General features: G+C 36.0%; 2 long non-coding RNA genes across 2 annotated transcripts; both read left to right on the top strand.

Moving 5' to 3' along the window:
• Positions 1-13,424: 13,424 nt before the first annotated feature.
• LOC130987447 (uncharacterized) lies at positions 13,425-15,498 on the top strand. The gene is made up of 3 exons (XR_009089743.1): positions 13,425-13,710; positions 14,614-14,671; positions 15,273-15,498. It is a non-coding gene; the product is annotated as an uncharacterized LOC130987447 (long non-coding RNA).
• Positions 15,499-24,668: 9,170 nt separating this feature from the next.
• Positions 24,669-26,196, top strand: LOC130987451 (uncharacterized). The gene is made up of 2 exons (XR_009089747.1): positions 24,669-25,646; positions 25,761-26,196. It is a non-coding gene; the product is annotated as an uncharacterized LOC130987451 (long non-coding RNA).
• Positions 26,197-26,397: the final 201 nt, after the last annotated feature.

A 26,397-nucleotide genomic window follows, 5' to 3' on the forward strand; every position in this document is an offset into this window, starting at 1 on the left:
ATTGAAAGCTACAAATGATATGCCAAATTTACAAGTTAAAAGTTAAAATCACGAAGAAATAATTTTTATATACTAGTTTTTATGGTCATATGAGATTCTTTGCCTTATTTTTGGTTCGATTTATAGCATATCATAATCGGTAGTTCATAATTGTGTAACTGAAATATTTATGATCTGAATTTTACCCATAATTTCGAGTCAAGATACTAGCTTGCAACTATTGTGCATTCTTGTCTTTTCTTACAAGCTCATCATTCCTTAGAATACAATCCAAGCAATTTATTTACTACGTAGTACAAAATTTTGGGCAAGGAACAACTTCTACCCTAGGTTTAACCCCCTTACACAATGAATTTTTTCATATACTTTTGCTTTACTTGTAATCCAACTACTCTTACATATATCTAGTTTATTTCTATCACTTTTTTTTTCTTTGAAATTTAATTTCATATCAAGATTTGTTAGAGATAAGTGGATTATAAGAGATAAACATTTTGGACTTTAAATCCACTTACAAGGGTATTTTTTTGGTGGAATATTTGTTAATTAAAGAAATAAATGTTTATGGTCGGAGAGGAGCTATTTATAGCCGATACTCTCTTTGTCTTTGATAAATGTATCACTTGTTGAACGCACATTTTAAGAAATATTTGATAAATAATGTGTTGAGTGGAGAAATTGATTTGTTATTTTTTAAAGAGTGGATTTTTAAAATGACCACTTTCATATTGTAAAAATAAAAAATGTCCACTAAAATAAAAAACTTAAAAAATGTCCATTGTTACCAAAATACCCTTCACATTAAAAATTTAAAAAATGTCCACTTTACATCACCCCTTTAAAAAATCCCGCAATTCACAACCAGTGTGAATTCACAACCAAAAGTTTTAAGTTGCATGTGAATTCACACTGGTTGTGAATTGTGAATTCACAACCAGAATTTTTTATTTGTGAATTCACAACCAGTCGAATTCACAATCAAAATTTAATTTACAACCAGATTTTTTTGGTTGTGAATTCACAACTGAACTGAACTGAAACCCTAAACCCTAAACCCTAAACCCTAAACCCTAAACCTAAATCCTAGTTGTGAATTATTATGATTGTGAATTCACAACTGAACTGAATTGAAACACTAAACCCTAGTTGTGAATTATTACAATTGTGAATTCACAACTGAACTGAAACAGTAAATTCACAACTGAACTGAACTGAAACACTAAACCCTAAACCTAAACCCTAGTTGTGAATTATTACAATTGTGAATTCACAATTGAACTGAAGCAGTAAATTTACAACTGAACTGAACTGAAACCCTAAACCTAAACCCTAGTTGTGAATTATTACGATTGTGAATTCACAACTGAACTGAAACAGTAAATTCACAAATGAACTTAATCTGTAAATTCACAACTGAACTGAACTGAAACCCTAAACCCTAAACCTAAACCCTAGTTGTGAATTATTACGATTGTGAATTCACAACTGAACTGAACTGAAACACTAAACCCTAAACCTAAACCTAAACCCTAGTTGTGAATTATTATAATTGTGAATTCACAACTGAACTGAAACAGTAAATTCACAACTGAACTGAACTGAAACCCTAATCATAAACCCTAGTTGTGAATTATTACGATTGTGAATTCACAACTGAACTGAAACAGTAAATTCACAAATGAACTTAATCAGTAAATTCACAATTGAACTGAACTGAAACCCTAAACCCTAAACCCTAAACCCTAAATCCTAAACCTAAACCCTAGTTGTGAATTATTATGATTGTGAATTCACAACTGAACTGAAACAATAAATTCACAACTGAACTGAACTGAAACCATAAACCCTAGTTGTGAATTATTACGATTGTGAATTCACAACTGAACTGAAACAGTAAATTCACAACTGAACTGAACTGAAACTGTAAACCCTAGTTGTGAACCCTAAACCCTAAACCCTAAACCCTAAACCCTAAAATTTAATTCACAGCCAAAATTTTTTGTTTGTGAATTCACAACCAGTCGAATTCACAATCAAAATTTAATTCACAACCAGATTTTTTTGATTGTGAATTCACAACCTAAATTTAATTCACAATAAGAATTTTTTGGTTGTGAATTCAAAATCAGACGAATTCACAACGAAAATTTAATTCACAATCGTAAACCCTAAACCCTAAATCCTATCTAAACCCTAAATCATAAACCCTGAACCTTAAACAGTCGAATTCACAACAAGAATTTTTTGATTGTGAATTCACAAGCCTAAGCCCACTCTAAACCCTAAACCTTAAATCCACTCTAAACCCTAAATCCTAAAACCTAAACCCTAAACTGTAAACTCACTCTGAACCTGTCACGGCCCACTATCCCAATGACGGGTTAACCGGGGTTATGACTTGGGTGAACAATAAGAAATGGAAATTAAAAAGGGATTTACTAAATAACCAACATTAATAACAACAAACTAGTGGTATATATATATATATATATATATATAACCACTTGGGTAATTAACAAATGAGCCAGCCATAACGACTAAACCCCAAATGAAAGTTAAACAAAATGAAGGAGTAATAAGTTCCACAATACGATAACAAATTCAGAGTGTTTGCAGCGGAAAAACGTGTGAGTTATGCATATGGAGATGCATACTCAAGGTTTCATTACATAAACATCAAAAGGGAAATCCGCTCAACACCGATCCATTCCATCGCCTGCTCAACCTGCACATTTAGAAATACATGCAGGGCTGAGTATAAAAATACTCAGTGACATAAGCCGAAAATACAACATGCATACATATATAAATTGAACTGCCATAACAGTAACACACAGGGGTTTTCATAAATGACCTGCGCTTACTAAAACATTTCGTTCATTTTCATAAAGGTGGATGCATCCCATTTTCAGTCTATATGATCCATATCTGCCCTTTCTATCACGCGCCGGGAAGGAGGCCTCCTTACCACGGACGCCAAGACCGGTCGCAAGCGACTCGCGGTCTCCATGAGTGTACACGTTAACCCTAGCTAGCGACCTTTGTCTAGCATAGGATCCCAATTGGATTTCCTTTAAAGTTGGCGAACCAACACAGATAGGATACATATAAAAACATAAACATTTTGGCAGTCAATCATTTCATAAACATTTCATTTTCATAACATTTTTATTTTCATAAAGGGCATTGAACATATAAGCATTTTATAAGAACTGAATAAATAGTCAAAACATATCATGCATATATATTCGCATATGAGGCATACGTCACGCAGGGGATCTCTATATACGTAATAATAAAATAATGCCCACCTCAATTGTTCTTAAAGCTGGCGTGGAGTCGTTTCTTCTTCTGCTTCACTTTCTGTCGCCCGGACCTTCATTGATGAAGAGTCGATAAGTTCGTGAAGAAATTGTCATAAGACAAAGTCTAATTCTACGTGCCTAGGGTATCTTTTAAAGTTTTAGGGTTCTAGCAGCATCCATATTAATCTCGTTTCATTCAATCAATAAAATGTAATCACTTATCATGTAACTATCATATAGGTTCGAACCCAATTGTTCGAACATCAACATGTACATAATCCATAACTTCCTTCTACACCCGTCATTTAGTCAAGTACTCCATCAATTAAGAACAAGCTATATATTATTACCCTAAAAATTTAATCATTATAAATCATGCTTTCTCATACTTCGCACATTTTCATCACTTAAATAAATAAATCATTTATAAACATATGCTTAGCAATTTAATATCTCAATTTAATCCCAAGCTCATTTGATAAAGTAAATCATATACTTAATCATTCTATAACACAATTCCACATAAATAGTCTCAATATTTTTTTTAAAACATGAAGCCATTCTAATAGGACATTTTAATTCCATTATAATGGAATTACTCATAAAATAATTTAATCCTTTTTCTTTTTAAAAGAAACCATATTTATAATATTCTATACATTTCATTTTTTTTTATGTAAATAAATAAGAAATTCCATTATTCATTTATAAATAATAAAACATTTTAAAATCCATTGAGATGAAATAAAACATTTTAACCATTAAAAAAAAAATCCATACTCGTAAGCTTTGAAAATAATTTTATCATATAATAAATGGGGGCTTAATCTCAAAATATTCATTTTAAAGTCCATCAATAAATTTATATAAAAGAACGGACTTCATTTAAAATAAATAGTCCCATCTTTCAATATTAAAAATTAAATCAAGAGATTTAAATTCACTAAAATAATTTAGTGAAAATTCAAACATTTTTAAAAGAAATAAAGCCAAAATTTCGTAGGCTTTATTATTCAATTAACAGTCCAAAATTAATTAAAATTGGGCCCAATCAATTAAATAAAAAAAATACCCATCAGCTTTTAAAATAAAATGGGCCCAGTACATTTTATTAAATAAAAATCGGCCCATTCATATTAGAGGGCTTAAGCCCAATTTAAAACCCTATCCCTAACATACATATACACACATAACACACAAACACACACATAACACACAACATCAGCCCTCCCCCTTTTCTCTCTCGGCTCTCTCGCCCCTCTGCTCAGTCGAGTGCGGCGCCGCCTCCGGCGCGCCGCCTCGCCGAGCGTCTCCCTTCCCTCTCTCATTCTCTCTGTTCTCTTTCGTCCGCCCCTATCTCTCTGTTCTTTCTCCCTCGCCGGTAATCGATGCATGCGCCGCCTTGATGACCACAGCCGCCGCCTCGCCGTGAAGGAGCTCGGCCGCCGTCCGTCGCCTCCTCCGTCGTTCGTCTGGCTGGAATCGCGGTGGAGGCCGAGCCTTGCCTCGCCGGGAAGGTAGGCTCCAGATCTGAGCTCCCCCTCTTTTCCTCTTTTCCGGCCGACCAGGAACAGCTCGGTGCTCCCGCCGCCGTGTCGCCGCTGCCGATGCCGCCTCCGGAAAGATAAGTTCTCTCTCCTTTATCTCTCTTTCCCTCCCCTGTTCTCCCTTCTCTTCTCTTTTTTTTTTTCACAGAAGCCCTAACCATCTCTCTCTCTCTACCATCCTCTCTCTCGTTTTGGCAGGACAACCGCCTAACCGTCGCCGGCCATGAGCAGCCGCCGGCTGCTCTCACCCCCATCACTCCGTTCCCGAACACACATACAAGACAGAGTACAAGAACCCCCAAATTCAGTCCAGATTCACAAGTATAGCAAAGCTAGGGTTTTGTTTAGAAATCTGTTCTTTCATCATTCATTTATCATTTTCTTAGCAAAAAATCAAACCTTGTAAATGTAATAGCTTAGAAAATATATTAACATGCGTGCGTGCGTATTCTTCTGTTCTTTGATGCTTGAATCGAAATTAACAAGATGAAGTGGGGAGAAATTGGAGTAACCTCGATATGAGGGGTGGTGTTGGCAATAGTTCGATTCTGCAATTTGTTGATCAAAAAGTAAGAATGAAATTTTGGAATTGGAACTGGAAGATTAATGAAGAGTAAGACATTTAATTACCTACCTTCTTGATTTGAAATTTTGGAACTGGACTTGGAATCTCTTTCCTTGTTTTTGGAACAACTGTGAATGGGGATAGGGAAAGTGATGTTAGGGAGAGAAAGTAGGGATTAGCTTAATGAGAAAGCTAAGACTTTGAAGATGAAGGATGGCAGAATACTTTGGAATTTATTAACTAAAGTAGGGGCAGTGCTTAGTCAGAAAGGTATAAAGTTAAAGGATGGCAGAATACTTTGGAATTTATTAACTAAAGTAGGGGCAGTGCTTAGTCAGAAAGGTATAAAGTTAGGTGGAGCAGAAGAAAGAAGTGTAGTGGTAGGGTTCCACATTTGCTTTTCTTTGTACTAGTTGTTGGTCAATAATGGACTGGTGGAAAACTTAAGCCAAAGCTTACCTGTTCGAAGTTTGGCAGCAGTAAATGAAGTCTCTCATTCCTTTGGTTGTTGAAGAACTAAGGAATGAATGAAAGGGCTGATAATAGCCTTAAAGAATCGAAGATGGTGGGGAGCAAAGGGTGGTGGTTGAAGAGGTGGAAAGCATGGCTTTAGCAAAGTTAAAGAAAAGGAGTTGATAATATAATTAGATAGTGGAAGACACTGTCTTAATCATAATCTTCCTCTTAAAGCCAGCAAATTCGAGAGTTTTTTTTTTTACCCAAATGTACTGCGTCACTCTTGCTGCCAGTGGTGAGCTTATATGCAAAGATTTCTTCCTGTACTTAGAAAAAAATCAATTACTGCATTGATTGATAGTGGTGGTTGAAGTTCTAATTGTAAATAATAATAAATCTTTATGTCTTGGTTACTCAGTGCATCTACTATTTAATCGCGTGTTTGCAATCAAATACTGGCTTCTGCTCATTATTCGTGTATAAATTAAATACGTAGATTTAATTCACTTTACAAGCCGCTCAAACCACTAATTAAACTTGTGCACCATATTTATAAAGATCCTTTAAATCTCAAATGGATTTAAATAACAATAAGAATTAAGCACATCAAAACACATATATAACAATTAAATCACATCAGATAAATCAAATCAGTTTTATTATTAATGGATGCCGAACCCTAATTATTAAGTCTTTAATCAGTGATTAAAAACTGGGATATGACAGAACCCTAAATACTAAATCCTAAATTCACTCTAAACCCTAAACCCTAAACCCACTCTAAACCCTAAACCCTAAACCCTCAAACATAAACCCTAAACCCTAAACCCACTCTAAACCCTAAACCCTCAAACCTAAACCCTAAACCCTAAACTAGAATTTTTTTTTGTGAATTCATAACCAGTCGAATTCACAACTAGAATTTAATTCACAACCAGAATTTTTTGATTGTGAATTCACAACCAGTCGAATTCACAACCAAAATTTAATTCACAATCATAATTTATTTTGGTTGTGAATTTGAGTTTTTAAAGTTTGAATTTACAACTAAAATTAGAATTTATTTTGGTTGTGAATTCGAGTTTTAGTTGTAAATTCATAGATTTGGTTGTGAATTTAAGAATATTAAGTTGTGAATTCATAGATGTGATCGTGAATTCAAAAACATTCAATTGTGAATTCAAGAAATATTAAGTTGTGAATTCACAGATCTGGTTGTGAATTTAAGAACATCAAATTGTAAATTCATAAATCCGATCGTGAATTCAAGAACATTAACTCATCATATGGAGAGAGAGAGAACCTCTTAGGTATTTCATCGAACACCATCGCGAATATCCCTAAATCCCCCAAATCTGCTGCACATTTAACCCATCGCTGAAGATTAGCTCAAACCACAAAGAGGAAAATGAGTACATGATTCATCGAAATCGAAATTCACACTAATTCATCGAAAGCACTTGGAAAAAAATGAACGATTTTGAATCATTACAAATCACACTAATTCAGCAACACAAAATCAAATTCTATACAGCATATATCAAATTTTCCAACAGCAAATCCAAATCATGTCGTCTTAGCTTTGGAAAGGGCTTTTTTTCCTCTTCTCAAACATGTACCCATAGAGATGAGGACTGCCAAGAACAAATCTAGGCCGATGCGGTGGGGAGAGGCTGAGAGGGGGCAGCGGCGCCACCTCATGCAGTGAAGTGGTTCAACGATTAGAAAGGGTTAGGCTTCATCACCCCCGACAACGGCAGCGAGGATCTGTTCGTCCACCAATCCGCCATCAAATCCGACGGATTCCGCTACCTCGGCAACGGCGAGGTCGTGGAGTACACGGTCGAGATCGGCAACGACGGCCGAACCAAGGCGGTGAATGTGACCAGACCTGACGATGAATCTGTGCAGGACAGCGGGAGCGGCGGAGAAGGATCCTACGGCGGTGTAGATCTCGTTAGGCGGTGGCGCGAAGGTCGGCATCGGAGAGTGTGGCGGCGGTGGTGAAGCAGGAGGTGGCGGAGGAAGAGAGAGGTGGCGGCGGCGGCGGTAGTGAGAGAGAGAGGGAGAGAGAGAGACGTGAAGGTAAAGTGAGAGAGAGAGGGAAATGAGTGGTCATTTTTTAATATTTTAAAGTAAGGGGTATTTTTGTCTTTTCAATCAAAAAGTGGACAGTTTTTATTATTTTTATCTTAGTGGACAATTTTTATCTTAACAATATGAAAGTGGATAGTTTTATATATTAACTCTTTTTTAAATATGGTATTTTTAAGAGATAAAAATATTAGGATTGTGTGAGGTCATATTCCAAAATAAAAGTGATACTCCCTCCGTCCATCAAAAGTGGACCACTTTTATTATATTGGGCGTCCGCAAAGAGTATACCACTTTCTTTTATTGAAATGGTCCTACCATCCACTTTAATCTTTTATCCTTACAAACATTCTTTATTTACAAAAAAACCACTCCAAATTCAATCTCATCCACACATCTCATAAAGTGGTAGGACCCTTTCTCCACTACATCAAAATTATAATCAATTTTATTAAATCTTGTGCTCAATCAAAATGGTCTACTTTTGACGGACGGAGTGAGTATATTTTTAAGGGACAAACGAAAATAGAAAAAAGTGAAATAATAAAACAGTGATCAACACAACAGCTAAAGGCCAACAAATTTATATAAAAGTTTCCTTGGTGATGAAAAGAATAAGGTTTTTTTTTTAATCCTTCAAATGAAAAATGGAATTAAATATGTAATGTTGATTATTAAAATTCTAGAGTTGAGATTAATCATGTGAATTGAGCTTAACGAACAAGGTAATAAAATACTCCCTCCATCTCACAAATCTTGACACGTTTGGTTTCGTCACGGGAATTAAGGAGTTATATATTATTGTTTTAAGTATGTAATTATTAAAGTATAAAAGTGATAAAGTAAGAGAGAGAATGTAATAAAAGTGATAAAGTAAGAGAGAGAATGTAATAAAAGTGATAAAGTAGGAAAGACAAAGTAATAATTATTACCTTATTTGGAAATGTGTCAAGATTCGTGGGACGGAGGGAGTACATGAACAACATTTGATCCTGAGGTTGAATTCTGAAAGGAGCGAAATTTTACCATATTAATTTAATATAACTGTTTGTACGTTATAATTGACTTGTCCGTAGATTTTTACTGACTTGGTGGTTGATTTTATTAATTTTGTCTGTTATATATATTTTATCATAGATATTAAACTTGGACGGTAGACATAATGATCCTATGATCTATAGGTAATCTCATTTCTTAGGATAAGACTTATTCTCACTATATCCAATATATATATATATATATATATATATATATATATATATATATATAGGAAGTGGATCATGTAGATCTCACCCCTTAAATAGTACTCCCTCCGTCCCAAACGAAATGTCTTGTTTCCTTTTTTGGCAATACACTCTCTCTCTATACTTAATATTTAAAGAATTTCCATCAACCCACTTTATCTACTTTATACACATTTCTTAATTTTCGTGCCGAAAAGAAATATGACATTTCGTTTGGGACGGAGGGAGTATATAGATCTTAACTTAGAACCACATCATGTGTGTATGTGGCACGCTAGGAGAGTGACACGTGGCGAATGCCTTTCAAGGCAAAATACACACAGAGGTGCAATAGAAATAAATTTTTTGAAAATTATTAATATATATATATATATTTATTTATTTTTAACGAAAATTCATTTTTTTCCACAGCCGTCGTCAAAATTATGCATATAATTGAACACCAATATGATTAAAGGTAAATTCAAATATGCATGACGCTAGATAGAAATATGCATGAGTAGCGGCGGAGCTACAGCCAAAAGAGGTGGGGCAATTGCCCTCCTCAAATTTTTTTAATATACCTAATATATTCTCATATACATGTTTAATTATACAAAAATAATTAATTTTTGCCCCACCAATTTTTTTTTAAAAAAAGAGGCAAAGCCCCCTCATCTTTAGGGGCCCGGCTCCGCCCCTATGCATGAGAAAGTATTAATATGTGACCCATTTGAAAAAGTATGATCCGTCAAATGACCAGGGGCGATAGCTACCTAACGGTGTCGCATAATACTATGCATATAGTTCAAGACGAATATGCATAAAGAAAAACATAAATATACATAACGTTACATACAAATATGCATAGAATTATTCGACAGCGAGAGACACCAGAGGGTTTGCATACTGATATTTTTTCATGTATATTTCTATCCAACGTTCTGTATATTTGGATTTATGTTTATGTATATTGGCGTTTAATTATATGCATAATTTTGACAACTGCCGTAGAAAATAATGAATTTTTGGTAATAATAATAATAATAATAATAATAATAATAATAATAATAATAATAATAATAATAATAATAATAATAATAATAATAATAATAATAATAATAATAATAATGATAATAATTTTAAAAAAATTATAATTTTGAAAATGACTATTTTACCCTTCCGTGTTTTTTGCCTTGAAAGACTTTAATTTGGAAGGTCTTGGGGGAGGGGGGGCTCCTAGTGAGCCACGTGGCCTCATTATGTGGTTCAGATTTGGACCTATATACTATAAGGGGAGTGGATGCTATAGGATCCCACCCCTATATATATATATATATATATATATATATATATATATATATATAGAGAGAGAGAGAGAGAGGGTGAGGTTAATGTGGAAATCCCCCTTAAGATGAGAACTAGGAACCTAATCTAAACCATTAATCTAGAAAAAATAGATGGCTGAGATTAATAATATAGATGCACAATTTAATTAGTAATTTAAATACAATTTAAATTGTATGGGTAAAAATGTAATAGTAAACTTCTTGAATTACTCACGGTTTGTACATCCTAATTCATTTTAATTTATTCACTTTTATCTAGGGTTTCACGGTTAGTGTTGCCGCCTATGCACCTCCAACTCGCCAATCGAAACTGTGGACGGCGATCGAAGGTGGTTTCTGGCGTTGTACTGTGCAAGTAGAAGGTGGTTTCCGACGTTGATTTGTGCAATTCGAAGGCTTTTTCCGGTGCCGATTTGTGCAATTCGAAGGCCGTTTCCGGTGCCGATTTATGCAAGTCGAAGGCGATTTTCGGCGCCAATCATTGCAAGGAGACGGTGGAGGCAATTGAATCGGAACTGTGCAAGACGCAGGCGAGTCTATAGCAAGCGGCAACAAAGATGATACTATTTAAGGCGGCGAACTGCGCTAGCCTATTTCGTTGGGAAACTCTACCGAAGCATATGTGTTAAGGATAGAGTCATTTCACCGATACGGATAACCGACTTGAGGTAGTCGTAGACTTATCGGATGAACTCTTCTCTCTCAATGGAAGCTAGATTGCTAATGCTAAAGACCGGCAAGGAAGCGCATCGCATATTCAAGTTCGGGATTGGTAACGTTTTCGCTTCTTTCTATTCATTCACTTCGGTCTGCTACCAGGCGGCGGCTGAGACGAATTCATTGAAGGCGGCGTCGGAGGCAGGGCCATTTGTACAAGGCGGCGATGACATATAAATTTGGAGACCTCGATTTTTCTTAAGGTAATTCCAAATAGGTAATTTCTTAACAATTCGAATTTCAATTGCATAGGTACATGATATTGTTGCATAGATGTTAGACTTGTGTTAATTTTTGATAAATTGCACAGATGGTTGTAATGAAGTTTCAGCTACAAATTTCAAATGCATAGATGAAGATTTGAAATGCATAGATGGTGGGAATGGAGTAACCGTTGGATATTATTGCAAAGATGCCTAATTTCTTATTTTCTTGGAATTTGTTTCGGATATCACATGCATAGAGGATTAGTGTTGTCGCATAGATGTTGGAAACAATAGCATAGAGGTAAAATTGCGTGTATGGTTATGTTTTTACATGATTTATAGATTAAATGTTGTTTTGATTATGCATTTAACTGCAAATATTGTGCATTTGATTGTGATAATGCAATTGATTGTGGTAAAACCTCTGTTGATAATACATTTTATTATGGTTATGGTCACACATTTTCCGTTGCATAGATGATTGATATTGATGCATAGATTTGTTGGATAGAGGTCAATACATGTAAAGTTCCAAAGATGTGAAGTAACCATTTCGTTTGCACTCATGATTGGTGTTGTTGATAGAATAACCATTTAGAATGCATCGCTGATTGGTGTTTTTTGCATAGATGTATAGGGTAGATGCATAGATGCTTCTGTTTTTACATGTTTCGTTTGCACAGATGCTTGATGTAATACCCGGGCTTTTGATGACGTGTTTAATTGCTTGAGTTTGAGTGATTAGGGTATAGATCCCTTGTTTGATTACTTTGTAAAGAAATGAGAAGTTATATGAAGTTTTATTGTTATTTTTTTATATTGAGATGTTCTTTTGATAATGTGAGAATGATGTGGGATTTTATATCCGTATTTGAGTTTGAGTATTTGAATAATTCGAGATAATTATTTGAATGAGAAAGATGAACTCGGAAGTGAAATCTGAGTCCGTTAAGACGTTTTTGAAATTTTTGACTTTTTGACGATGAATAGTAAAATACTGCTATTTCGTCTTTTTGTCGACTTTCAAAATCTTACATGCACGTCGTCGAGAAATATTCTTAGTTTTTCGATACGAGTCCAATAATCAAAGTTTTTATTTTGGGTTTGTGGGAGAGAAAATCTTTTCTTGGTTTTTGAATAATGGGGATCCGTTTTCATTTAATTGCATTGTTTAGTACCATATTCTGCAATGAGTGATTAGTTTAGTAGTAATCAATAATTGGGAGCAGAAGATGATGTTTTGTCATATTTGGAAATTGAGTGCTACCAAATTAAAGGCCAAATCTTCAACTTGAACGGTAGGGGTCCCTTTGTTATTTTCTTTTTGGATTTGGATGGAGAAAAAAAGGTGTAAACAACAGACATTTTTAATGGGGAAGCCCATGTACATGTACCACGGCTGTGCAATTAGTATTCTCCTGTGGAATTTCTTTGTTGTTTACTGAATTATGTTGAATCAGATCTTTACTATAAATTTGTAGAAATACTAATAGGCATGGTATTTATATAGACTATAGATGCAGATAGGGATACTAGAGATGAGATGAGATATTATTATAAAATCCTGAGCTTTTAATTTGCATCCTTTATTAATTTTATTCTTTGAAGCAAGTTTATAATTCCTAATTAAAGGGATTATTCTATTGTTTTCAGAGATGAGAATGGTGATAAATAAGAAATATTATTAGTCGACTTATTGCTCGACTAATTGAAGTGACGGATGTTATTTAATTATTTATCTATGAGCTTTCTTATTTTAATAAGTGATGATTTATTATTAAAGCATAAATATTAGATTTATTATTATTTCTTAATTATTGAGATTATTTTTCAAATTATTCAAGTGAGGTTTTATATTATTAAGTTATGATAAGGAAATGTTAGAATTATTTTGTGAGTTAGTTAAGGTGTGGAATTTTAAACCCACACATACTCATATTTTATTTTGTATGTGATGTGTGGCTCGATAGTTATAAGAAGAGTTTGTTCCTAAAGTGCTTGATTGAAGGTTATATAGTGCTATTTCTATAATAGCAATTTTATAGATTTTAATAATAGGTGTATTTTATTGGATAAGTATAGTGGACTTTATGAATTAGCTTATAAGGAAAGACAACCTTCCTTTTCTCCCTTCTTCTACCAAGGTGCCGTATCCCTCTTCTTTTCTTCAACCTCCATGTTTGTCGATCCAAGCTCCAAGAATCACTCCAAAAATCACACCTATATTCATCCAGAAACGTATATTAAGGTGAGAAATCTTGGATTAAGTCTTATTGATAGTAGAATAGAAGAAATTCTCCTATCTCTTCTTCTTGCTATTTCGAGAAATAGGCTGTTGTGGAAGAAAACGATTTTGCCTCTTGTATCATGTTGATTACTACCTGTTTCAAGTTAGTAATTGTTTAGAATTAAGTTAAACTAAAGCATGCTAATGTGCCTATAGCTGTTATTTGAGGAAAATATGAGTGATATGTCAATGAGCATTGCTGTCAGATTTCGGGTTGGACAGAACAGTATGTTTCGGGGTACTTTTGATGATGTTTTCGTAGTCCAAATAACTTGAAATTTTTACTGTAATAACTTCATCATGTGTAGTCGTTCTCTGCAAAATTTCAGCTAAATCCGAGACCATTAGATATGCTAAATTATTTTCTGAAATGTACTGCACGAAGCAGCGAAGTTCAGTGGTAGATTCTGCCTTTTGTGATATAACTTCTCATACACTTGATGTATTGTATTTTTGTAATTTTATAATAAAAATAGACTGAGAGATTTCTAAAAATGTAAAGTTTGTATTTTTCTCTAAAGAGGATGATTTTATATGATATTTCAAAGTTGATATTCATATATGATTACATATTTGAGATTTCCTACTTGAGCAAGTTATTAATAGAACTATGCTAAGTGATTGATGTTTAGTTATTAATTGTAAGCTAATCTATATAGAATGGATTAGTTTACTCTTAAGCTTTTCTCAAGTTGAGATATCCCAAGAGATGTGATGTTACTATTTGCTTTTAGTTAAGTCCATATAAGTAGAATACTCAGATTAGAGGATGCAACTTTCAAGTGATAGAAGTTTCATTCAAGATTTGCTTTCTATTTACTTACTTATTATCCAATCTTACTTGGGAACCTCATTATAATGAAGGTTTGAGTGGCAGTGTAGAGTGAACAAGCAAAGACTTCTATTTCATTAAGCGTATCAGGTGGGCATTATTTTTACTATACGTATATAGAGATCCCCTGCGTGTCGTAGGCCTCTTATACGAATGAATGCATGAGATGATTTAACTGTTAATTTCAGTTTTATATATCTATCAAACGAGTTTAATGCTACCTTTGAACAAGTTATTTCGTTACAAATCTTTGAACTGGAAAATATTACAACTGTTGTCTTGCCATAAAATGTTTAAATTTTAGTATGATGTCTATCTGATGTGGCTTTGCCAGTTATGTAATCGAATTCGGGTCCTGAGCAGTTGATAGCTATCCTGCCAGGGCTAGTGTACACCAGTGACCGTGAGTCATCTAGCGGGTTGGCCGGTCAAGTGACCGTGAGAGGTGGCCACCTCTCCGGCACACAGTTCCAGATATGATAGATTACAAGAGAACTTAGACTGATCAGTCGAACTTTAAGAATCACAAATGAATTTAGTAAGCTTGGGCCTTTTAGCTAAAACTCCCTTGCTGTAATGTTTATGATGGTATGACAATTTACAGTTTTGAAGCATGTATTTTTATACTTAGGCATACGTGCCCACTGAGTACTTTTGTACTCAGCCCTGCATATGTTTTCTAAATGTGCAGGTTGAGCTGATGTGGTGATGGTGCTACAATGAGCGGAGTCTCCAGGGTTGTTAATAAATAGTTAACCTGTCTAGAATATGTCTTCATACATATGTCTAGCTACATTCCGCTGCAAGATGTTGTTGATGTTATAGTATGTTATGTCATACTTTGAGTCTTAATAAAATGGTTTCATATGATGTATAACTTGATTAATGATATTAATTAAGTTTTATGCTGTCTTTCATAGACTGTTTTCAATTGAGTATTAATGAATAAAAATGACGAGTTTTATTAAGATGAGTAAGTTTTACGGCTATAAATGACGTCCATTTTCTTCCCCTTCTTCTTTAACCCCATCCCTAGTCGTGGATCACTCAGCCTAACTATCCCTAGTTAGGGCGGGCTGTGACAGAGTGGTATCAGAGCGAAGGAAAGCTCTGAATTAGAAGTCTTGAGTTTAGTCTAGAATGAGTCACTAGACTAATAGTTATTAACAACCGTGAGCTCAGCGCACCATCACACCAAGCTCAACGAGGTATGTAAAATTTCAAAGTTTATTTGACGTTAAATTTTGAAGAGCATGATGTTGAGGTTATATGATGAGTTATGATGTTACACTTTAAAGGTGCATAGTTTGAGTTTGAGGATGACAACATGATTAATAATGAATTATTATGTTGTAAGAGCATATGTTGATGTTACATGATGAATCATGAGAGCGTTTATATCATATGATGTTATATGATTGAGGATGCATAATTATGAGTTATGATGTGATGTATTTGAGATGTTTTGTGATGAGAATTGTTTGAGCAATTGTGATAAGTCACGATGATTTAGATGAAGGAATCTAATGTCATTGTTAAGAGAGATTTTTTTTACTAAGTAGAAGGATGAAATGAGAACTTAGAGCTAAAGCTTGAGAGAATTAGCAATTGCTTTAAGTACTTGTTGGTTTGAGTTATGAGTTTGAGTTATGAGCTTGAGTATAATAACATGATTAATGATGAGTTATTAGCATGCTGCAATGACATATTGTACGATATGTTGAGTTGTTTTGTGACGCGAGTTTTGCTCACGCAACCTTAATGGTACTTGAGGAGGTATCATGAGCCATAGTCTTTGGAGATGGCTTTGAGAGAGAATTGTTGAGTTGCCTTACTGAGTCACGATGATTTAGATTAAGGGATCTAATATCATTGTTTAGAGAGATTCCCTACTAAGTAAAGACGGGACGAGATGAGAATTTAGATGTTTTGAGCTTGAGTTTTAAGATAACAGTACTACTTAATAGGAGTTTTGCTAAGTTATGTTTTGTTTATTTCTGTTGCTGGAGCTAAGTAGAGTTAGTTCCTAGAGTCACCTTTAAGTTCTCCTTATAGGTTGGCCAGGACTGTTGGCACTGCACGAAAGTGGACTGTTGTGAGATCGAACTCAGGAAAGATCGGATACGAGGACGAGGCGTACAGTATGTGGTACAGAGATACCTTAGCAGATTTTCAAACACAGGTTCATAGACTATGAAAGGATGAAAGCCTTATGGTTGTTACTAGACTGGATGGCATCGTGCACCTAGTCCCCGTGCTACCAATCGAGTGGTAGGATTGAGCAAGGAAGAAAGCCACTCAATATGATGGGACATGTCGTCTTGAGCATTTGACCCACAGGAGATGGGATTTGTTACAGATACCCAGATTTTCTATGCGGATCTACTGACCGGATGCCTGTTTTCTACCAGGGACTCTAGAAGAGTGTAGTAGATATCGAGTCGATCCTTGAGTATCAGTTACCAAAGATGATAAAATGATAAACGATAATGAGGATGAGAAGTAGCCGAGGAGGGCTAGAGTTGATGAGGATGAGAAGAGAAGTCGATGTAGGCTAGAGCTAAGGATGACCTTGAGAGTATGCGCGGTACACCCTCGTTTTTGATTAGTTGCAATTACATTGCGATGTATATAACTTACTTAGGAGATACTGGTACTTGAGATTTTGACATGATGATAGATAAGCATGCAAATATAGTACCCTACTGATGTTAAATAGATGGATGTTCCTAGTGTGCTAAAGTAGTAACTAGATGAGTTAACTGGTAGCAATTACCGTAGGAGGTCCAGACCGAGACATAGTACTATTAATGGTGTCGGTTTAGAAGGGACATTACGATAGATACTATGGTTTTTGTAGGGTTTAAATAACCCCTTTATGTAAGCCCTCTAAAAAGAGGCATTCTACTGATGGATATATTAGGTTGACCAGAGTGGTCTTTTTGGTAGCATTTCGTGAGTGCTTATTGCCTTACAGATGAATGTTAAGGTGACCGTGAGGGTTTCCTTAAAGTTGAGTTAGTAAATTGAACTTGAGTTTCGAGGATGCTTAGAGCGTTGGTCGAGTTGAGTTTTCCTTTTGTGATTTCAAAAATGCCTCAAAGATGTCATCAAGAGTGTGATGTGAAGGATAGGCGGGATAATACTCCGCCACCACCACCGCAACATGAGAGGAGAGTCAAAAAAATATTGAACTTTCGAAACAAGAGTCTAGAACATAGGACCCTGAGTTTAAGCTTTTAGCTTGTTGGTGTGAACTTAAGTTTTGTTATGTATAGTATGTTGAGGGTTTAGAAGACACAAAATTTCCAAGTTCGGGATAGTATATCCCGTGTGACTGGGGAGTGATTATGTTGGACCTGGCCAGTCCGCATGATCCAAATCTCAGTAGACGTGTTTTGGGTTTATAAACCCATGTGTTTCAACTTTCGGTTGAAAAGCCAGATGGGTTCTTACTCTAGGTCATTTTGTTCGACCTGGTAGTTACTTCATTCTACCCTCTGATCATTCATTTGAGTCTCTTGAACAATTTTTTTTGATGTCGTTCTAGGATTGAACCCTTACAACTTTTGAGTTATCCTAGTAGATTCTTTTAATGTATAAGACTAGTGAGAGGCACGTCAGAGGACTTTAACACCTGAGCAACTGGTAAACTATACTTGAGAATAATTTAAGACTACTCTTGAGAAGTATGTACCGAGGAGTACAGTAAGCAGCGAGAGGCTGATTATCGAAGTTTGATGCAAGGAAAGAAATCGGTTGTAGAGTATAATTGAGAATTCTGTGAGCTATCACGTTCGCTCATCAGAAGATGGATACTGATGAAGAGATGTCTGAGTTTTAAATGCCGGTTTAAGGCAGGACTTTAAGGTAGTATGGGCAAGTTATTGGATGCACCAGTTAGAATCCTGTTTAATACAGGAGCCTCGCATTCTTTAAGTGTTTGAAGCATGTTACCTTCAAACTCGAACTAAAACGAGCTAGTCCCAAGTTGAGAGTAATCACTCCTGTAGGAAGAGCTACTACAGTTTCTCACATGATTTCTAAATTATAGTTTGAGTTAGGATCACTAAAGATGAAAACAAGAACCTTGCACTTAATGCCTATGTGGAACGTAGACATCATTCTAAGGATGGACTGGTTAGCAGAGAACTTTGCCCCGATTGATTGTAAGAAGAGACAGATAACTTTCCAACCACCTGGAAAGGAACAGACATGTTTTCACGGCATCGATAGAAAGAAGAGAGTTCCAATCGTTTCGGCACTTTAGGCGTCGAAATTGGTAAAAAAGAAAAGAGCACAAGCTTACCTAGTTTACTTGAATGATGAAGGAGAATCAAGTAAAAAAAAAAAAAAACTTTGAGGATGTAGCAGTGGTAAGGGAATATAGAGATGTATTTCCCGAAGTCTTACCAGGATTGCCACCAACAAGATAGTTGGAGTTCACTATCGACCTAGAACCTGGATCAGCACCAGTGTCGAAGGCACCCTATAGAATGGCGCCTAAGGAGCTACAAGAGCTGAAGATTCAGCTACAAGAATTGTTCGAGTTAGGTTTTATTAGACGTAGTGTATCCCCGTAGGGAGCACCAGTCCTTTTTGTCAAAAAGAAGGATGGCACGTTGAGAATGTGCATAGATTATCGAGAGCTGAATAAATTGACACTCAAGAACAAATATCCTTTGCCGAGGATAGATGACTTGTTTGATCAATTACGAGGAGCGAGTTTTTCTTGAAAGTTGACTTGAGATCATATTACCACCAGTTCAAATTTTGACAGAATGATATACCTAAGACAGCTTTTCAAATGAGGTATGAGCACTATGAGTTCATAGTTATGCCATTCGGTTTGACGAAGGCACCAGTAGTTTTCATGGATCACATGAATTGAGTTTTCATCAATAACTGGATAAATTTGTCCTAGTTTTCATAGATGATATTCTCATCTATTCGAAGAATGAGCAGGAGCTCCAAAACATTTGAAAACGATGTTGGAAATACTAAGAGTTGAGAAGCTTTTTGCCAAATTCACCAAGTGCGAGTTTTGGTTGAACGAAGTAACTTTACTAGGACATGTTTTATCATCTGAATGAATTAAAATTGACCCCGTCCAGGTACAAGCTGTACATGAGTAGAGATCACCAACTACGCCTAACGAGATTCACAACTTTTTAGGCTTAGCAGGATACTATCAGAGGTTTATTGAAGGATTTTCCATGATAGCAAGACCGAGAAAAGAAGCTAAGTACAATTGGAAAGAGGAGTGTAAAGAGAGTTTTTAAGAGCTTAAAGGAAATTGACTACAGCACCAGTGCTGCTAGTCCCGGAAATGGATAAAGAGTGGTCTACACAGATGCGTCAAAGAATGGGCTAGGATGTGTTTTGATGCAAGAAGGAAGAGTTATAGTCTATGCATCACGACAACTTAGATCTCACGAGATAAATTATCCAACGCATGATTTAGAGCTTGCAGCCGTTGTGCATGCCCTGAAAATTTGGAGACATCATCTCTACGGAGTTAGATGTGAGATTTTCACGGACCACAAAACTTTGAAATACTTTTTCAAGCATAAGGATATTAACATGAGGCAAAGGAGATGGCTCGAATTAGTAAAGGATGTTAACTGCGACATTAACTATCACCCTGGCAAGGCCAATGTAGTAGCCGATGCATTGAGCCGAAAGGTCTCGTCAAAGTTAGGATGTCTTCTCACGAGAGAGGATGAGCTTATAAAGGACTTTGACAAGATGAGGATAGAGATGATAAAACCACCAGGGACGATAGCAAGTATTGTTGCGACGATGCCTAGTTTGAGGAAAATGGTGATTGAAGCACAAGGAAAGATGAGACAATGAACAAGTTACGAGAAAGGATAAGAGCATGAGATCTCAAGAGTTACCAAAAAGCATCAGACAATGCTATCTTATTTGAGGGGAGAATATGCATTCCCCGCGATGATGAACTTAAGAATACGTTGATGAGTGGGACTCATGACACGCCTTACACCGCCCACCCAGGAGGCACAAAGATGTATCAGGTTGTGAAAAATAGATTTTTGTGGGACGGAATGAAATGAGACATAGCTTCGTTTGTAGAGCGATGCTTAGCTTGTCAGCAAGTGAAAGTATTACACCAACGACCCTATGGGAAGTTAAAACCGTTGGAGATTCCCGAGTGGAAATGGGATCACATAGCGATGGATTTTGTGATAGCTTTACCAAAAAGTCAAAGAGGAAATACAGCAATTTGGGTGATTGTAGATCGACTAACAAAATCTGCACATTTCATACCGATCCTAGTCGCGTATGGAGCAAATAAGTTAGCACAATTGTATGTTCGTGAGATTATAAGATTGCATTGAGTACCGGTGTAGATCACCTCAGAAAGAGAAAAAAAAATTACATCACGTTTTTGGATGAGTTACAGAAAGAGTTGGGTACAAGGATGAATTTTAGCATAGCAGGCGATAGAAGATATGATAGGAACTACTATCCTTGATAGAGGAGTAAATCGGGAGAATGTGTTGCCACTAATTGAGTTTACCTATAAGATGTGAGACAAAGTTTCGAGATAGGAGACAAAGTTTTCTTGAAGGTTTCACCCTCAAAGGGGATGAATAGATTTGGAGTTAAATGACAGCTTAGACCCAGAGTTATAAGTCCTTACGAGATATTGCAAAAGATAGGTCCAATAGCGTATAGGTTGGCTTTGCCACCTAGCTTTGGAAATGTGCATAACGTGTTTCACGTGTCACAATTGAGAGGATACATATTTTCGACCCAAACCATGTGGTTTACTAAGAAGAAATGATCTTAGAACCAGACTTGAGTTATGAAGAGAGACCTCAGATGATGCTAAATCATTAAATTCGGCAATCGAGTAATAAGTCGATTGCATTGGATAAGGTCCAATGGAGATATGATACTTAGAAAGAAGTGGAAAGAGAGCTTGAGGATAAGATGTGAGAGAAGTACCCGAAACATTTACAAGAGGTACAAATTTCGGGACGAAATTTATTTTAAGGGGGAGGGTATGTAATACCCGGGCTTTTGATGACGTGTTTAATTGCTTGAGTTTGAGTGATTAGGGTATAGATCCCTTGTTTGATTACTTTGTAAAGAAATGAGAAGTTATATGAAGTTTTATTGTTATTTTTTTATATTGAGATGTTCTTTTGATAATGTGAGAATGATGTGGGATTTTATATCCGTATTTGAGTTTGAGTATTTGAATAATTCGAGATAATTATTTGAATGAGAAAGATGAACTCGGAAGTGAAATCTGAGTCCGTTAAGACGTTTTTGAAATTTTTGACTTTTTGACGATGAATAGTAAAATACTGCTATTTCGTCTTTTTGTCGACTTTCAAAATCTTACATGCACGTCGTCGAGAAATATTCTTAGTTTTTCGATACGAGTCCAATAATCAAAGTTTTTATTTTGGGTTTGTGGGAGAGAAAATCTTTTCTTGGTTTTTGAATAATGGGGATCCGTTTTCATTTAATTGCATTGTTTAGTACCATATTCTGCAATGAGTGATTAGTTTAGTAGTAATCAATAATTGGGAGCAGAAGATGATGTTTTGTCATATTTGGAAATTGAGTGCTACCAAATTAAAGGCCAAATCTTCAACTTGAACGGTAGGGGTCCCTTTGTTATTTTCTTTTTGGATTTGGATGGAGAAAAAAAGGTGTAAACAACAGACATTTTTAATGGGGAAGCCCATGTACATGTACCACGGCTGTGCAATTAGTATTCTCCTGTGGAATTTCTTTGTTGTTTACTGAATTATGTTGAATCAGATCTTTACTATAAATTTGTAGAAATACTAATAGGCATGGTATTTATATAGACTATAGATGCAGATAGGGATACTAGAGATGAGATGAGATATTATTATAAAATCCTGAGCTTTTAATTTGCATCCTTTATTAATTTTATTCTTTGAAGCAAGTTTATAATTCCTAATTAAAGGGATTATTCTATTATTTTCAGAGATGAGAATGGTGATAAATAAGAAATATTATTAGTCGACTTATTGCTCGACTAATTGAAGTGACGGATGTTATTTAATTATTTATCTATGAGCTTTCTTATTTTAATAAGTGATGATTTATTATTAAAGCATAAATATTAGATTTATTATTATTTCTTAATTATTGAGATTATTTTTCAAATTATTCAAGTGAGGTTTTATATTATTAAGTTATGATAAGGAAATGTTAGAATTATTTTGTGAGTTAGTTAAGGTGTGGAATTTTAAACCCACACATACTCATATTTTATTTTGTATGTGATGTGTGGCTCGATAGTTATAAGAAGAGTTTGTTCCTAAAGTGCTTGATTGAAGGTTATATAGTGCTATTTCTATAATTGTCACGACCGCACTTGCTAAGGATAGCAAATTCGGGGAAACCGCGACTAAGGGAGGGAATTTAGGAGCGGGATTTAGAAAGGGGTATATTCAGTCTCTTAATGACTCGACTTGTATAAGGAAATCAATCGAAATATCTAGATATCAAGAAGGCCACAAGGGGACCGTACATAATAATATCCAGAAAAAGGGTGCTCAATGAGTTTGAGAACATTGTTAACTAATACATATTGTTTGACAAATAACATAATATCATAACGAAATCAGTGTTCGCAGCGGAATAACATTTTGAGTATATGTATGAAGACATATACTCTACTCTGAGGTACTCATCCTAGATCGACAAAAGCTCCGCTTGCACACTACATCCTCGATCACAGCTCAACCTGCACATTGATAAATACATACAGGGCTAAGTACGAAAGTACTTAGTGGACACTTGCCGAAATTTACATACATGCGTAATATTTTATTGTCAAGCCTTTCAATAGTAGTAAGATACGAGGGTTTTCCTTTAAAGTCTCGTATTTACCAAACATAATATCATTTATTTCATCAATAACCCGCGCAGGCATTTTAATATCATTAATCACCATATCAGTAACTCGTGCCGAGAGGGAGGCCTCCCTCTACGGACACTATGATCGGCCAACCCGCTAGATGACTCACGATCACAAGGTGTACACTAATTCCGAAGGGATTTGCGGTCCCATCCAGAATCCGAATTCGATTAACATCAGATAGGCAATTAATAACAAAACATAAAGCATTTAGGCATTGACAATATTATTCAAAATTCATAAGCATAAAGTCTTAACAATTCTACTATATGGTTTTAGTTTATACGTAAGAAAGCCCACCTGAATAGCAGACTCACGGTTTAGCTCTAACTCTGGTGCTTGACCTTTAATCCGAGAAAATAAAATAAGATTCTAATCTTCGAAAAAGAAAAATCTCAATAAATGAGGATGCATGAAATGATTATGCATGACTCATATCCCTTTAATTAAATTATGAGATGCTAATCCTATTTAAGGAATTAAAGCTCGTCTTATGAGGTCGGATTATTAATCTTTAATAATCTACTCATCTTAAAATAATCTAATTCACTTACTAATTAATAATTAGTAAGTCTTAAAATAATTCACTAATTAAAAAAATAATTAGGATTAATAATGAGAGCCTAAAAATAATAAGTCTTATTGGGCTTAAGTAAATGAACCTCATTGGACTTAATCGACTAAATAGTAAGAGCCCAATTAATAAAAATTCGAAAATCATTATTAATAATTAATAGAAGCCCAATCAAAATAAATAATAGGAGCCCATTTATATAAATAATAGAGTCCAAACAATATATATATTAGCCCAATGGAAATAAAATAAGCAAAGCCCAAATGAATTAATATCCGGCCCAAACCCTTCCAATCTCAACAGTCGGTTCTCTCTAAGTTCTCGGTTCTTTGCGTCCAGAGAACTAAACCATCCTTTTCCTTTAATCTATTCTAGAATAAAGTCTTTTCTAGGTAACTTGTAACTATCACCTATAGTAGCTTCATTCATTTTTGTAATTGATAACCATACGTCTCTTTCCTCTTTTTATCTCATTAGCAACATAACAAGCTGGAGCACTATGTGGGCTAAATCAACGTTCCTAAATCAGACTTTTTTTGTAATTGATAATCATACTCTCTTTTATCTTTATTAAAGGCAAACATTCATTCTCTTTTTTTTTTTAATAAGCACTCGGTTCCCTCAAAATTATTAAAGAAAGGAAACTCTCTCTCTCTCTTAATTGAAGCAAAATTTTGCTCACTCTTCTCTCTCTCTCGTTCGATCGATCCAGCCATCATCCGGGGTCCTTCTTCCCGGCGAGTCATCGCCGGAAATCCATCTCTCTCTCCCTCGCATACATCGGTAACCACCCAAACACTCACCTCTCAATCTCTCTCGAATCTCCTCCGGCGAAGAACCGTCGGTCAGTCACCTCCCTCAACGTTTCACTACAGCGCCGTTGTTCCTGCTGCTCCGGCGACTCACGACGAGGCCACCGCCGATTGCTGCTGTTTGTGGAAGCGCCGCCGACTGCTGCTGTTCGTGGAGTCCGCCGCCGACTGCTGCTGTTCTGAAGTTGGCCGCCGACTGCTGCTGCTCTGGTATCGCGGGCTGCTGTTGCAGAGCTCCGACAGCCACCACCGTCGTCGGCTGCCGCTGCCTCGCCCAAGGCCGACTTCTGCTACCAAGCACCGAACGCCGCTGCTGTAGGGAGGCCGGCGAACAGTCGGGTGTTCGCCGTTTCCAGTTCTTCTCCGAGTTCCGAAGCCGGTGAGAGCTCCATCATCGCGTCGTCTCGTTCGTCTCTCGGCCCAACTGAACAGGTCGTGGAGCAACAAGGCGAGCTTCTCGCCTGAACCCACCGCCAAGCACCGAGTCGCTGCTGCTCGTCGTCTCTCGATCAGCCTGAACAGGCCGCGTCCCTTCTTCCTAAAGCTAAGTTATCTACTTTCATTTTTCTTCTACTTCAGTTTCTAGTTGTTACGCGTGGGGTTCTCATGATTCGTTGTTCTAGAGTGCAGTGGCAGTATACACACAAGTCTTTCTATTGCTATACATAACATGGACTGTTTGATGTAGTGGTAAAACATGATTATGCTCGTTGGTACGAATGCGAACTCGATTGGATAACTGAGGTAGTATAAATACCTTGAATGATGCTTGCTTTGGTGTTTGTTGGCTGTTGTGGTTGGATTAAATGAAGCAGCAGATCGAACTGAAATAATAAAGTTGTTCTTGCATTAATGCAGGTGGAATAAGGGAAGAAGGTGGAGCATTGAAGACAAGCTTACCTTGAGAATACTTGGTAGGATGAATTAAAGGCTCACTTCTCCTTGTGCAGTCCTCAAATGAAGAATGAAGAGAATGCAACAATGTTGGCTGTTTTGAATGACGAGGTGGTTTGGCTGGGAGCTTGTATACATGGGAGGAGGTACATTCTAGGGTGGCTGATTGACATATTTAGGTGTACTTGGGCATGGCAGCCTGCTGCATAGGCGTGGGAAAAGAAAAGGTGCAGCAAGCTCAAGAGGGGATAGGGGAGTGTGCAGCACATGTCTCCATACCTTATTGTTATTCCCATTTTCTTGAACTTAGGGGGGGTGGCAGGTGGTGGAGTAGTAAAAATCTAATTTGTATTATTATCGAGATTGCTAAATTAAATCCATAGATTTAATTCGTTCGTCATTCTAATACCTAAATTAAATCCGTAGATTTAATTGGCTTCAAAGTCGGAAATAATTCACGACTTAAGTAACAATATGAAATAAACTCCATCTTGACTAATAAATAATACAACTTCGCTAAGTTGGTTATAACTTCGAATAATAAATATTCATCGGTTCAAAGATTAACGTCGCGATTTTAAACACGCGAAGATAAAAAAAT

The sequence above is a fragment of the Salvia miltiorrhiza genome, chromosome 6 (assembly GCF_028751815.1).
Source record: "Salvia miltiorrhiza cultivar Shanhuang (shh) chromosome 6, IMPLAD_Smil_shh, whole genome shotgun sequence".
Classification (NCBI taxonomy): Eukaryota; Viridiplantae; Streptophyta; class Magnoliopsida; order Lamiales; family Lamiaceae; genus Salvia; species Salvia miltiorrhiza.